The following is a 16,060-nucleotide window of genomic DNA, read 5'->3' on the forward strand; positions in this document are numbered from 1 at the left end:
AGCTCATACATAGATTTAAAACGAACATTAATCGTTTCCAAAATGATATCTTGATTAGGGATCAGCTTGAAACTTTTCAAAATTTAGACACCAAAATGTAATTAAAAAGTTAAGGATCGATTTAAAATTTAATATCACTATCTAAAATACACATTTGTATCCTTATGCAAATTAATGTTCTCTTTGGAGCCTTTAATAATCAATGTATTACAACTTAAGGGTTTAGGGTTTATGCAAATAAAGATTTATAACCAATTTCAGGTTTAAAAGAGTTATTTATTATTTTAGTACATGAAGTTTCAAAATTAGGGGAAGAGTTTCGAAACTTTACCATAAAGTTTTAAAACTTGGACTAAAATTTCGAAACTGCAAAACTTATTGGAGTTATTTATCATTTTGGATGCCTTAAATAGTTAAACCGAGCTTTTTCTTAAAAAAAAGAAAGAAAGAATACAAGCATCATGTATGTTGATCAAACACCTCTAAACACTCAACATGTACTTGAAAACCAACATACAATCAAATGTTTCATTCTCATGTGTTATAAACCAAGGTTTTATCTAGGCCAATTTGAAATGTTGGATTATGCTTTGTAATGGTTTGACTTTTGTACTGGGAGTTTATACAAAAAAAACATATTATCATTAAAAAATATATTATTAAAACAATCATAATATCTTTACATATTCAAAATCCCATGAAATTAAGGGCATTAAATTCCCCAATTATTCACGTCCGGTGCCGCCTAGGGGTGTAAAAAGCTGACCCGACCTGTAAAACTAACTGAAACCGACTCGAGTCAAAACTGTTTTTGACCTGCGCTGCAGCGATCCGAAACCGACTCAAGTCAAAATTGGTGTTGACCTGAACCCGAGTTGGACTTGGAAATTGTGTATCTGAACCCGACCTGAACCCGAATTGAACCGAAAATATGATACCCGAACCCGACCTGCATATGACTGATATGAACCCGAACCCGAGATTGACCTGGTAAATAACTGGTATTACCCGACATGTTTTCAACCTGACTTGTTATGAACCTGACCTATAAATGATCCGACTTGTTATTGATATGATATGATATTTACTTGACTTGACATTTACCTGATTTATATATCACCATTGATGAAATATAAGATTTTAATAAAATTGTGATATTTTGAGTTTATAATAAATCATACTAATTAATATGATTAATTTTAAAATGTTATAGTAAAATATGAATTATGAATCATACATGTATGTATGTACACACATCAATATATTTTAATAGATATTTTAGTTTACAAAATTGTTCGTTGACATGTACCACATTTATAAAATTTTAAAATTTATTTAAATTAAAAAGCTTAAAATTTTAATACATGCATCATACATACATATATACATACATAATATATGCATATAACATATGTATCATACACACATCAATATATTTTTAAATTAAAATATCTATTAAAATATTAAACTTTTAATCTTATTTACACGATAGTCTATGTAATGCATCTTTGTATAGGAGAGGACGACCAAGGAGGAAGTGGGCAGACTGCTTGAGATTTGATTTAAAGGATTTAGCCCTTACCGAGGACATGAGCTCTGATAGGAAAGTATGGAGACTTAAGACCAGGGTAGTCGAGTAGTGTGGGTCATAACCATAGGGTGTATCATCTCTGTCTTCTTTTTAATGCCTTTGTATTAATTTCCATGACTTCTACATTTTATAGGTTTCTATCATTGGAATTTATGAAGGCTTAGAACTAGGGTAGCGAAGTAATGTTGCCTTAGTTATAGGTTTTAACCCATTTGACTTTATTCCTTCTCGTAGCTTGCTATCGCTGAATTCTGTGTATCCTTCTCTGCATGTTTCCTCCTTCTAAATTTAGCCGAGACTTACGTTTCTGTCTATATGCAGAGATTTTTACGCAATGATTTATTTGCAGGGATTAATTCCAATACATACGTGAATATGAAGACTGCATATGAAGATTGTTCAACTATGTATTTATTTATTTATACATGCATGTCATTTATCTTTATTTTTATTTTTCTTATTGTTGGAGGTCTTCAGCGGAAGCTGCTCTCAACCTGGCGTTGGGGGTAGCTTACTACCCTACCTCCCCCGTATCTCATTGCATATGGGAATAGGGTTTTGTTGTTGTTGTTGTTGTCGTCTATGTAATTCATGCATGCATCATACATACATGCATACATATCATAAAATCATACTTATATACATATTAATTATTTACACTATAATCTAATTATTTTAATAAAAATCGTTAGTGTTATATTTAAACATTTTTTAATAACATTGAAACTAATCACTTTAGATCATATAAAAATCATACATAGAAAAGGTTAAGAACTCAACCAAAATAATCGAACGAAAAATAAATACGAACAAATCAAACTAAATCAATAAACGAATTACAAAAAAAAAAAACTATTAAAAAATCATCGAAAATCGTAAAATAAAGCCGAACATCCTATAATCCAATTTCCAAGTTTATATGTATTGAATAACAAGTATGAATATTATATTTGATGAAAGGAACCCAAGGCATGCGAGAGGCATGGCTGAATGTGTCACTGTTCAACCTTTATACTTACAAACCTTATATAATAATTGAACATGTTGGTATGTGTAGCTACGTGGACCAAGGGTTGTGGAGTACAGTTAATAATGTATGAAGGTCCATAAATTGCTATTTACAATCGCATTCAAGAACCAATAAAAAATAATTTATTAGTTAATCCAGAATCCAAGAGTTAAGCATCTAGTAATCCTAACCCACAACATTATTAAATATTCTATAGCATTTTCCCTGTGTTTTTATGCACGGTATCTTTATTGTAAAATACAATCACACTTTTGGAATTTCAAAGTCTAATAATATTTGTTGGCTTTAAATTTGTTAACAAATCATTTTACTTTATAATTTTCTTTATAATTTTTTTTACATTTTATTGAATCAAATTAATTAATAAAAAGAGCATAAAAATTTAAATTTTGATCCATCACGATTATTAAAAAATTGTTCGTTGACATGTACCACATTTATAAAATTTTAAAATTTATTTAAATTAAAAAGCTTAAAATTTTAAACATGCATCATACATACATATATACATACATAATATATGCATATAACATATGTATCATACACACATCAATATATTTTTATAATATTTTTAAATTAAAATATATATTAAAATATTAAACTTTTAATCTTATTTACACGATAGTCTATGTAATGCATGCATCATACATACATACATATATACATACATATATGCATACATATCATAAAATCAAATTATAACTTCATTATTTACTGATGTATTTTTTTATGTATGATACACATACATTAATACACACATTATGCATATATACATGTATGCATGTAATACATATATTAGGGTTTATGATTAGGGTTTAGTATTTATGGTTTACATTTTAGGCTTTTGGGTTTATGATTTAGGGTTTAGGGTTTCTATAAACTATAAACTTTATTACTTTATATAGTTCATGCATAGTGATCTATAAACTATATAAGTAATTTGCTTTATATAGTTTATATATATATATATATATATATATATATATATATATATATATATATATATATATATATATATATATATATATATAGGTTATATATATATATATATATATATATATATTATATTATATATATAAAATATAAATTAAAAAAAATAAAAAAGAAATGAAATTATATAGTGTAATTATAATGTATGTCACATTGCATATTATATGGTTCATAAATAGTAGTACATGTCATATTAATTTCATTTGCATAATTAGTATTTATTTTGCATGTTAGGGTTTAGGGATAAGGATTGAAGGTTTAGGGTTCATGATTTAGGTTTTTTTTATAAACTATATACTTTATTACTTTATATAGTTTATGCATAGTGTTTCTATAATATATATATATATATATATATATATAATCTATAGATTACTTATATTAGTTATACATACATATATATACTATATAAAGTTTATATATAAACTTATATTTTACATATATAATCTACAATTAAACCATGACTAAAATGAAAGAAATCAAAAATCAAATACAAGTAGAAAAATGATGATTGTTGGAGGAGCATGAGTCTAATTAACCCAAAATATCTTTCTAAATAAAATCTCAATTCTCAATTTCCCTCCAAAATTTTCTATTCCCTCTAAATTTCCCAATTTCCCTCTAAATTCCCAAATAAAAAAAAAATCACACAAAAAAATCTTTATTTTAAAAAGTTTTCTCCCACCACTCACTTTGAATAATATATATATATATATATATATATATATACTATATTAATATAAATTATAGTTTATAAACTATATACTTTTTATTGTTTATACATATATAGTTTACATATATATAGTTTACATATATAGTTTATATATATAGTTTATATATAAACTTATATTATATATATATATTATATTTTTTTTCAATTTTTTAAATGAATACAATTTACTATATTTTTCATTATTTCTTCATATTTTGCATTTATTTCGATTTAATCATTTTTTTTTAAATTTATATCAATTTTAAGTCTTTGACTTTTATATATTCAATTTAGTCCTTAAATTTATATTTGCATCTTCATTTGGTCCATTGTTAATTGTTATTTATATTTTTGTAACTGGCCCATAACTTTTTAAATGTGTTTAATTTAGTCCTTTTTATATGAATTTAAACCTCACATTTTAAATTTATTTCAATTTAGTCCCTTACCTATATGTGTTGTTTAATTTATATTTTAAAATTTTATTTGTAATTTTACATTTCTTCAATTTCGTCCTTGAATTTATATTTTTTTACAAAATTGATCCATGTATATTTATTTTTCTCTTAATTTACTCGAAATCATATACAATTACAACTTGCAATTCAACAATCACGAAAGATGACAAAATAATTAATCCAAAAATAAAAACGACCGACATGAACTCAATCCGTATCTGGTAAACATCCGACCTGAATTTTATCTGTCAATGATGTGACCCAATCTGAACGAGATTCGACTGAAGTCCACCTGAACCTAAATTAACCTGGTCTTTATCTGCTTCGGACCTGAACTGTTTTGACTTGAACTGACATCGATCAGAACTAAAAATGACCTGACCTGAACCAGATCTGGATCTGGTGTCAAATCAACCTGAAAATAACCAGAACTGATTTGACCTGACCTGAACCCAATCTGGATCTGGTGTCAAATCAACCTAAGTTGACATGTACATGATTTTATCCGACCTGCCAAGATACGACTGAAACCTATCCGATTACCTGATTTTACAACATTAGTGCCGCCCATATTAATAGGGGTGTTAAAAACATCCGACTTGGATGATCTTGCCTGTTAACCCACTGATCCAATATAAAACTATCGGGAATTTATAATGAAAATACATGAATTCAGGTCAGTTACCCTACTCACTATTTTTTTTTACAGATTTTCAGGTCGGGCCCGTGTCATAAAATAATGCTTAACCGGGTATCCGCCGACCCAATACTCGGTTTCTTACATATTTTTTTTATTTTTATTTTTTTATTCCTAATTTTTAAATTTATTTCACCTAAAATTCTAAATTTTTAATTTCTTAAATGATTTCACCATAACATTTTAAACTATTAATTTCTTAAATTATTTTACCCTAACAACCTAAATTATTTCTCAAACTATTTTTTTACACTAAATTTAAGTGTATTTATTTAATTTTATTTTAAATAATTTTTATCTTTTAATTATATAATTTAAATTTTAAAATTTTATGAGTGAATTCTATATTATAGAATTTTGAAATTTAAATTTTAGAATTTACCTATATAATTTTTTAAAATAAAATAATTTAAAGAAAAAAAATAAAAAACTGAATTGAGTACTAGTGACCTGAAAATGTGGGTACCCGAGTTTTACAGATACCCGACTTACGAGTATCCGAATTTAACGGGTCGAGACATGGACCAACATTTTGGTACCTAAATATCACGGGTACCCAATAGTTTTGATACACGAGAATACGAGTACCCGATTTTGAATACCCCTACTTATTAGGGGTGTTTAAAAACACCCAACCCGTCGACCCGATTAAAAAATACCGGGTATTTATAATAAAAATATTCGATTTTATGGGTTGAGTACCCGATCTGCTATTTTCCCCGAGTTTTCGGGTCACAAAATATCCTTTAACCGGTTGCTATCGACCCAATATCTGATTTCTTATATTTTATTTTAATTTTATATTATATCTTTTATTCCTAATTCCCAAATTATTTCACCCTAACATTTCAAATTTCTAATTCTTAGATCATTTCACTGTAACATTATAAATTATTAATTTTAAAATTATTTCACCCTAACAATCTAAATTAATTCTTTTAACTTCAAAATATTTTAAATCTAATTGTATTTTTAATAAGTTTTATCTTTTAATTATATAATTTTAATTTTTAAATTTTATAAATAGATTATGTATTATAGAACTATAAATTTTAGAATTTTTTATCTAATTATTTTAAAATAAAATAATTTTAAAAAAGTAAAAAAAAAGATATGAATCGGGTACATGTGAATCCAAAATACGGGTACTCGAGTTTTGATACCTAAAAATCTTGGGTAGACGACATTTTGAGTATCCGAAAAATGCAAATATTCGATTTTGAACATCTCTGGCCCTTATAGTCTGCCTTGAGCCACCCCATTGATTCAATTAGGTCAACTCTCTAACTGATCTTTGGGAAGATCTACAAAGATAACAAAAGTGGAGAATCGAAGGTCAACCAAAAAGAAGGGAAGTTTTTAGAGAAGAAAAAAAAAAGAAACCCATACAAAAAAGAGCATATTGCGGCATAGTACTAAATAGCAATTGGTGTTGCAGTTGTCGTTGCGGTCGCGGATGTTGTAGACTTTACAAAGTGATTTTTTTTTTCAAAAATAATTATAGTTTTATATTATGAATGCAGTGTTGTGATGATCTTGAAAAATATTATGATTCTATCATTACATTGTGTTGTGATCGCAATTTAATATTACTGTCTCATTTGAAACTCCCATCAATACTTTGCCACTCTCATCCTTCATCCACAACACTCGAAGCCCCTTTATAACCCCCCTCAACCAACCTTCACTTTATCCAACCATTATATAAACTCAAACCCTAAATAGAAAAATAATAATTTAACCAAACCCTTAAACCATAAGTAACCTAAACTCTAACCCCAAATATGAGAGAGAAAAAGTTAACAAAACTAAAGTTAAAACTGAGCTAAAAGATAAAATGTCAAAACCCTAAATCTCATACAAAGCCTTATATCATTGATCTTAACTTGTGAAATGCCTCATCATACATCGAGAATCATCATATCTCATTCGAAACATAATTGAACGGTAGATTCATCACTATCAAAGGTAAATTTTTAAGCTTTTTAGGTGTACAATTATATAGGTCTTTTAAAAGGAAATTGATGAAAATTTGGGCTTAAGAACAGACAAGGAGCTCGAATAAGACATTTTAAGGATTCTATCATTATTGGTGGTGACCACTGGTGACAGTCGACGATAATGATATACAAATGATACAATTAACAATGATAAGAGGAATATGACCAAACATAAAAAATAAAGAAAAAATAGAGTTACCTTTTTTTTATCTTGTATACTGAAGCGGTCAAGCTCGATCAACGCTTGAATATGCGGGTGACCTAACTCGTGTCGATCCTTATCCGAAGGAGGTCTATGCATGTTTTAATTTTTAGGGATATTTTCTTTTGATCCTTTCACTGTCATGTTCCTTTTAATTTGATCCTTATTTTAATAGAACTTATTTAATGTTATCCTTTCATTTTATTTCTTCGCAATTAAGTCCCTTATTCCATATTTAGTCATTTGATTTTATTTATTGCATTTCATATCTTTTCATATTATTAATGTTATTCTCTCCCTCTCTCTCTCTCTATATATATATATATAATTTTGTATAATTTTAATATTATTTTAGTTATTATTATTATTATTACGGTAAATTACAAATTTATTACTGAACTTTTTTCTGTCTCATATTTCACTTACTATACTTTTAATCTTTTCAATTTACTCATTGAACTTTATACATTAGGTTTGAAATGCCATTTGCTTATTATTTTTAATTAATTAATATTTTATTAATATTATTTTTATATATTTTTATTATCCCCATCTTCCTCACCTGTCGTTCCCATTTTTTCTTTCCCATCTTCTTCCTCATCAAACTTCGTTAACTTCATTTGTCTTTCCACTGCGTCACCGCCACCTTCTGTTTTTGATTAATGAACATCTTAGAGGTGGCACAAAGAAGAGGAAGAAGAAGACCTACACCAAGCACAAGAAGAAAAATGTCAATCTCTGTTTTTGTTTCTTCACGTTTTCCTCACAAGCTAAACTCCATTCTAGCGGCGCTCTTTTCTCTGTTTGTCGACACCGGCGGGAAATACCGATATCGACTCAGAGTTGTTTCTTTGAAAAGTATTTCGAAATGTGAGGATTCGCCACCAATCATTTAAGGTGCGATTGGGACACCATAAAAACAATGTGATTTTAATAAAACATTTTATTTTTATCAAAATATCGAGTTTTAGGGTCTGTAAAAATCCAAAAATCAGGTTCAGAAGCCAATTACGCGTGGGAAATGATTAGTACCCCACAAGCGCCCAAAAATTGGTACCTAGTTGATTACCCTATATTTAAAATCGAAAATTTTGAGTTTGATCTTTATTTAATTTTAAAAAAATCATTACGGATGCAAAGTTAAAAAGGGTATTCGTTTATTAAGGCCGATAACATTTGCCCCCTAGCATAAATGCGGAGGATCAACTATTGTTCCTAATAACCGGACATTGCCTTAATTTCAGAAATCATGATGCAGTTTTGAAAAGGATGTCGACCTATTTCGGGAGTCACTAGTAGTAACCCATGAGCATACTTGCGGGATATATACCATTAATTCCTTACTAAGTGAACATTGTCTTAGGTTTAAAAATAAAATGAAATAAATTTTATTCGTCCTAATTAAATAAGGGTAATTTAAGGTTATCTCTATCCTAAAGTGTTGAATTATGAGAATTAAAGAACCTAAAGACACAAATCTAGGAATCTAGGTTCTAATATTAACCTTAATTGTTTTTTAAACCAATTATTGAATAGAATAACCTAGATGATCCCTCGAGCATTTAGGCGAGAGCCAACTCATATTATTCCCTAAATTAAAAGACTAATTTGAAATCTAACCTAAAATGGAGGCTCTAATATTAATCTAAATTAATTTTAAGATTTGAATAATTAAATTGAAACCTCGAGCAAAAGAGAGGGCCAAATTAAGAATTCTCCTAATTTTAGCAGTAAATCTAAAATAAAAGTGATGTAGATGGGGACTAAAATATAACAAAATAAAAAACAGTAGCTAAATTGAAAACATGCAGTGACCAAAATGCATAAAATAAAATAACAGTAGCTAAATCAGAAGTAAACATTGACTAAATTAAATTAAAATAAAACTGAATAATAAAAGGTGCAATAAATTAGAAAAGGGAGCTCCAGTGACCAAAATACAAAAAACACGGCTAACATAGGGGGACTAAACGTCAATTTTTCCTAAAAATATATAACATGAACAAAAAGGGGTAAATCACAAAAAGGTCCTTATAGGTGACTAACTTGAAAAACATGCGTAAAGTAGGGGATTAAACAGTAATTATACCAACAATTATAAAGTACAAATAAAAATGGGTAAATTATGATACATGTCCCTATATAGGACCATTTTGTAAAATTATGCGAAACGTTGGGGGTACTTAAGAGCAATTTTCCCTAAAATTTTTCTATAAAAGATTTTTTTTCTTTTTATTTTGTTTTAAAAAATTTTAGAGTGAGAAGCCTTAAAATTTAGAGTGAGAAGCTCTAGCTTCTCTATAGGAATTCGGTCATCGTGTTGCCGTCCAAGCCGCCGCCAGTCTTCGCGTCGTCTCCGGTGGCATTTGGCTACCAAAATTCACTAGGAGGGTCTCGACCTCTCTGTCGTCGATCTGGGATCATTTTTGCATGAAATGACCTCCAATACCGTAAAAAGGGTTGTGGCTCTCTGAATTTTCAGGGCTCCGATCTCCTCGGTCCATCGTTGGATCGAACTGATTTCTAAGTATGTTGCTCCCCTTGTAAAGGCGCTCTTTTTCACTGTTCGGATTGGCCGAAGAAGACCTCTGTCGTCGGTGAGGCTCTAACCGAATGTAAGCACTCTCTTTTCCCGTTTTTTAGTTTGTACATTTTAGTGGAAAAATAATAAAATAAAATATGTAAAATGCTGATTTTTTTACTGTCTTTCGAAATTCGAGGGAGCCCCCATTACATTATTTTACTCAGGATTATATATAACCCATTTTACATATATTTTTGCTGATTTTCAGACATGAAATGATTAAATAAAAAAATGTTTACGTGTGGATTTGTGTTTGTGTGTTGATTTGGGTAATAAGACACTGTAGCGCTTCAGTTGGTGGCAGAAACAGTGGCAGCAGACTAGTGGAGATGGGCGACAGACTTGGTTGGCTCCAGTGGCGGCGGATCTGGCTAGCTCTAGTGACGGCGGTGGTTGGTGATGACTGTGGTATATTAGGGTTTTAAAAACCCTATTTGGGTAGGATTAGGCCTGAGTTCAGGCTTTGAATGGGCTTTGAGTTTGTTTGTAATTGAGGCCCGGATCTGTTGGGCCAGTTGTGAATAGAAAAAAATGGTGCTCACAATTGCCCCTCTTTGCTCATTGCCGTGAAACAGGAATAAAGCAAATATAATAGAGCGCTATTTTTGATTTAATCTATGCACTTCAAGCTACGGGTTCTTCTTATCATGATCTTTCTACTGGAAATATTGGTCCCTCGAGTGAGGCATTGCTGATTCGAAATGTCGTGAATTGAGTAAAGGTTGAACAAGTTCTTCATTATGAATTCTCTACTGGAAATGTTGGTCCCTCATGTGAGGCATCGTTGATTCGAAATGTCGTGAATCGAGCAAAGAAAATGTGAAAACATCCTACCCGAAGGTCTTATGGATAACCCAAAGGTTTATCATCTTGCGTAAAAGACTTATAGATGACCCGAAGGATTTAAGCATCATCCTCAAAAGACTTACTGATGGCTCGAAGGACTTTTACTGATTTAAAATACTGTGAATCGAGCAATAGGAAATGTTAATCCCTCAAGTGGGGTATCGCTGATTCAAAATACCGTGAATTGAGCAAAGGAAATGTTAATCCCTCAAGCAATGCATAGTTTGTTTTAAGAAAAACAATCTTAGGTGGGATAAACTTATTGTTTCAAGTGAAACAATTTCAAATTTTATATTTCAAGTGAAACTTTCTCAACCGAGATGAATCTTGTTTTAAGAAAAACAATCTTGAGTGAAATGAAATTTCTTGTTTCGAGTAAAAACTGTCTCAAGCGAGACAAAGTTTGTTTTAAGAAAAATATCTCAAGTGAGATAAAATTTTTGTTTCAAGTGAAAACTGTCTCAAGCGATATAAAATCTTTACTTTGAGTGAAACTATCTCAAGCGAGATGAATCTTGTTTTAGGAAAACAATCTCAAGTGAGATAAATCTTCTGTTTTAAGTGAAACTATCTCAAGCGAGATGAATTTTGTTTTAAGAAAAACAATCTCAAGTGAGCTAAATCTTCTGTTTCGAGTGAAACTATCTCAAGTGAGATAAAATTGTTGCTTCGAGTGAAACTATCTCAAGCGAGATGAATGTTGTTTTATGAAAACAATATCAAGTGAGATAAATCTTCTGTTTCTAGTGAAACTATCTTAAGCGAGATGAATATTGTTTTAAGAAAAACAATCTCAAGTGAGCTAAATCTTCTGTTTCGAGTGAAACTATCTCAAGCGAGATGAATCTTGTTTTAGGAAAACAATCTCAAGTGAGATAAAACTTTTGTTTCGAGTGAAACTATCTCAAGCGAGATGAATATTGTTTTAAGAAAAATAATCTCAAGTGAGGTAAATCTTATGTTTCGAGTGAAACTATCTCAAGCGAGATGAATATTGTTTTAGGAAAACAATCTCAAGTGAGATAAATCTTCTGTTTCGAGTGAAACTATCTTAAGCGAGATGAATCTTGTTTTAAGAAAAAAAATCTCAAGTGAGCTAAATCTTCTGTTTCAAGTGAAACTATCTCAAGTGAGATAAATTTTTTTCTTCAAAAATATTGAATCTGAAGATGATTGCTCATTCTTGTTAAGGATGTCTTGTTGTCTTTTAATCTCATTTTTTCCTAAAAGATTTGTAAAAAATATGTATATGAATGCAACTATACTAAATGTCATCATGAGAAGAGAAAATATCCTTGAAAAAGACAAAATTTCAAGAGAAATTTTAATGGTACCCTCGTGAGAGGGGAAAATTAAAGATTTGAATGTACATGATGATGGATGTTTGATGCACAGATACAAATTCGTGTATGTGTAATGCATGTTTTTCTTGATTAATAGCAGTGAAAAGGTTCTCAAGCAATCTTGATTCTCTTCTCGATCTATTCGTCTTCATTCTTTTCCCACACCAAGGTGTACCATCGCATTTCTTTGCAAAAATCTACTTTTCTTTCTCCCTAATCATTCAAATTCTTTGCCCCAATTTCTGATTCTGAAATTCTAAATCTGAGGGACCTTCGTCAATTTTTAAGCTAAACTCTCCAGAGAGATTGTCCTGTTTGAAAATATTTTCTTTTTTTTATTTTCAAAATATGGAAAGTTTGTTTAAGAAAAATATCCTTCTTTTAGGCTCACAATTGAAGAAAATAACAAAACATGGGTTCACTAAATATTCAAAGAATCATTAACCTTTTAATATTTTCAAAGTTATAGCTCTTTGACAAGTGTCAAAATTGATGGGTTGGTTTCAGGTTAGCTCCTTAAAGTTTCTGAGGTTTCAGTCATCAATATGTCATTTTTTTGGTCCTTGTGAACCTTATGACATGCCCTTCTTTTTGGCTTGGCATTTTAATCAGATACGGAAAGAATGATGGAACTAGTATAATCAATTACTAGACTTCTAGAACACTCCTATTTTGGTTCTCTGAAATCTTTCATTTGTTCAAGCTTCGTAGACTTCCTTTAGTAGAGGTAGTGCAGGGACATCAGTCTAAATATAGAATTTCTACGTGCTTGTGTGAAATCGATTATAACAGGTGTTCCTCAACTCCTTTATTCCATTTTCATTAAAACTCATTATTAGAACGAGCATAGGCATTATAACCTTTATTTATTGGAATATATTTAGTTTGCCTTTGTTCAGGCATAACTGAAGGGTTCATCTCATCTCAAAGTCTTCGACTTGACAATCGCAGTGGAGCAAACACCAAAGTGACAGGTATCCGATCAATGTCATGGTTTGAATGCAATCTATTCATAAAGTTAGGGCTTTTGAGTTGCCTCTATAACCAATTTCTTTAGTGGAATAGCTCAACTTTATTTTATAATCTATAATAATAATATTTATTAACCTTTTGAGTATTCAGATTTAGAATTTCTTAAGCTCATAGAGAAGAACCTGTTATAGTCTAGGTGTCTTTGATGGTCAGGAAATCCCATATTTAGAGTTTATTTCCCAAACAACTGACATAAACTAAATTTATCTACTCCACTATTCCATTTTCAAAGATTAGGATCATCACTGAACGTCTTTAACAGAAGTGTAGTCTAGGTAGTTTTACAATATCATAACAAGAGATGCCCCATGATGTATGCTCTTATTCATACCTGAATGCCAAGCCTCTTGATCATTTCCTCATGAGAAGAGAATGTTATATTGGTCCGTGCAAGATAAGAGTATGGTGTTCGAATAAATCATTTGGGGTAAGGTCAAGGGTCCTTATTTTCTCAGTTTTCAATCTTTTCATTTTGTCAAATATCTATAACTCTGATTTTTGAAAGATCTTCTAATCCAGTGGATACTTAAATAATTTAGAGTTTGAAAGTTACTCATTGCTCATAACCTCAGAAGGTAGCATTTTATTTAAAATGTTCGATTGTCAAGTGAATTACAAACCTTTTAACGTAAATAGAAATAAAAGAAATTCAAATAAGACAATATGCGAGTGCATCAAAAGCTCTTAGTGGATGTAATGATTTTCTTGGTTTGAATAAGAATGCCCCATCATTCATCGAATGTCCATGCCCCTGAATCAATTAAATTCTAAACCTAGCGCTTCAATGCCCCACAATCCTCAGTGATGCGCCTTGAACTTCAGACGGGGATAACATCACGTCCATAGCTCTCAATCCTTTTTTGGGTACAAATTGAGTGACTTCATCTTACCTCAAAACTTTTATCACAAGATTCTCCACGAGTTACTCTCAGGATCAATGATTAATGCACGTTGAGATGTAATGTATACCATGTAATGTACAATGTATATATGCAAATGTAAACATGCACATGCAAATGTAAACATGCACATGCAAATGTAAAGATGCACATGCAAATGCAAAAGTACAAAAATAGTAATGCAAAATACGAGATGCAAATGTAGCAATGAATTGATCCAAAAAATAATTGTTCCTTGATCAATTCTTGAAAAAATCGACAATGTCTTGGTACATTGGGGAAATGAAAATATGGTCTATCTTCAAGTTGCCCAGCTACTGCGAGCATTTTGGTACTGCATCCTCTTCAAAGCTTCTACTTCATCTCCTACTTTCTTAAATCATTTCGATCTGGTTCGTGATCTTCAACTATTGGCTTCAGCATCAAATCTTCTTGAGTCCACCTTGTTATCTCAGCAGGTAGATGCCTGGCTTTTCTCCTTTGTAGGTATACTCTCTCTTGACGCTACTCGATCTACATAGAGCATCTTCGGAATTCTTCTAATCCCAGTGAAAGGTATTGCTGTGGGCATTGTTTTCCAAGAACCTTGTAAAAGATCAGTTATTTAAGGGATAAATACGTTTGAAGGATATGTCATGTCCATGCAAAAATGCAACAAGACCAGACAAAAGGAAATCAACGTTAAAAGAAACAAGACAAAAAGAATCAAGTTAGTTGAAAAGATTAGTCAAAGAAATGTAATCTTAGCAATAATAATTAAACACGACTCAAAGTTGAGACTGAAAAATAAAGTATACAAAGGAAATTAATAGTCCTAACCACATGCGTTCTAATTCTCCTAGGCTATCCACATGGATCTAGCGGGTAGGTTTACTAAATTCTCTATATGGGGTCGGTTCAAGCAAAGGTTCCCAAGCTATCTTTACAACTTGATAAGGTTGAATCCGATTCTGGCCCATTACAGACTTGTGAATCGGATTCGACTCAGGGGATCACACCACTAAAAGCGTACCTCGGATCTGATATCTGGATAGACAAATTAGGATGCTTTCCAGAGGTACTTTATCAGACCCACACAAGGAAGCCCAATGCTTCTCATGAGGTGTGTTGTTTCTCCCTACTTAGGTAATCTGAGTTTAAGCTCGGGTTTAGAGCTATGATATACAACAATCCTAAATAAATTTACAAAAGTGTAAGCATTGACCAGAGAGAAAATCTATTTTTTCTTTTGAAAAATCATAATGAACTGTAAATTAAAATAAGATCAAACTCATAATTTCTAGAATCCTAAATACAAGGTAACCAACTCATGGCTCGACTCTCAAGTTGTTTTAAAAACAAAACATCCCTAGTAGAGTCGCCAAATTATCGACACCATTTTTCGCCCGGGCAGGGAAAGATCGATACCGACTTTGGGGGTTTTTCTTTGAAAAGTATTTCGAAATATGAGGAGTCTCCACCAATCAATTAAGGTGTGATTGAGACACTATAAAAACCAGGTGATTTCAATAAAACATTTTATTTTTATCAAAATATTGAGTTTTAGGGTCTGGGAAAATCCAGAAATTAGCTTCGGGAGTCAATTACACATGGGGAAGGATTAGCACCCCCACAAGTGCCAAAAATTGATACCTAGTTGATTACCCTATATTTAAAATCAGAAATTTTGAGTTTGA

Source organism: Hibiscus syriacus, unplaced genomic scaffold (genome assembly GCF_006381635.1).
Source record: "Hibiscus syriacus cultivar Baekdansim isolate YM2019G1 unplaced genomic scaffold, ASM638163v2 tig00000340_pilon, whole genome shotgun sequence".
Classification (NCBI taxonomy): domain Eukaryota; kingdom Viridiplantae; phylum Streptophyta; class Magnoliopsida; order Malvales; family Malvaceae; genus Hibiscus; species Hibiscus syriacus.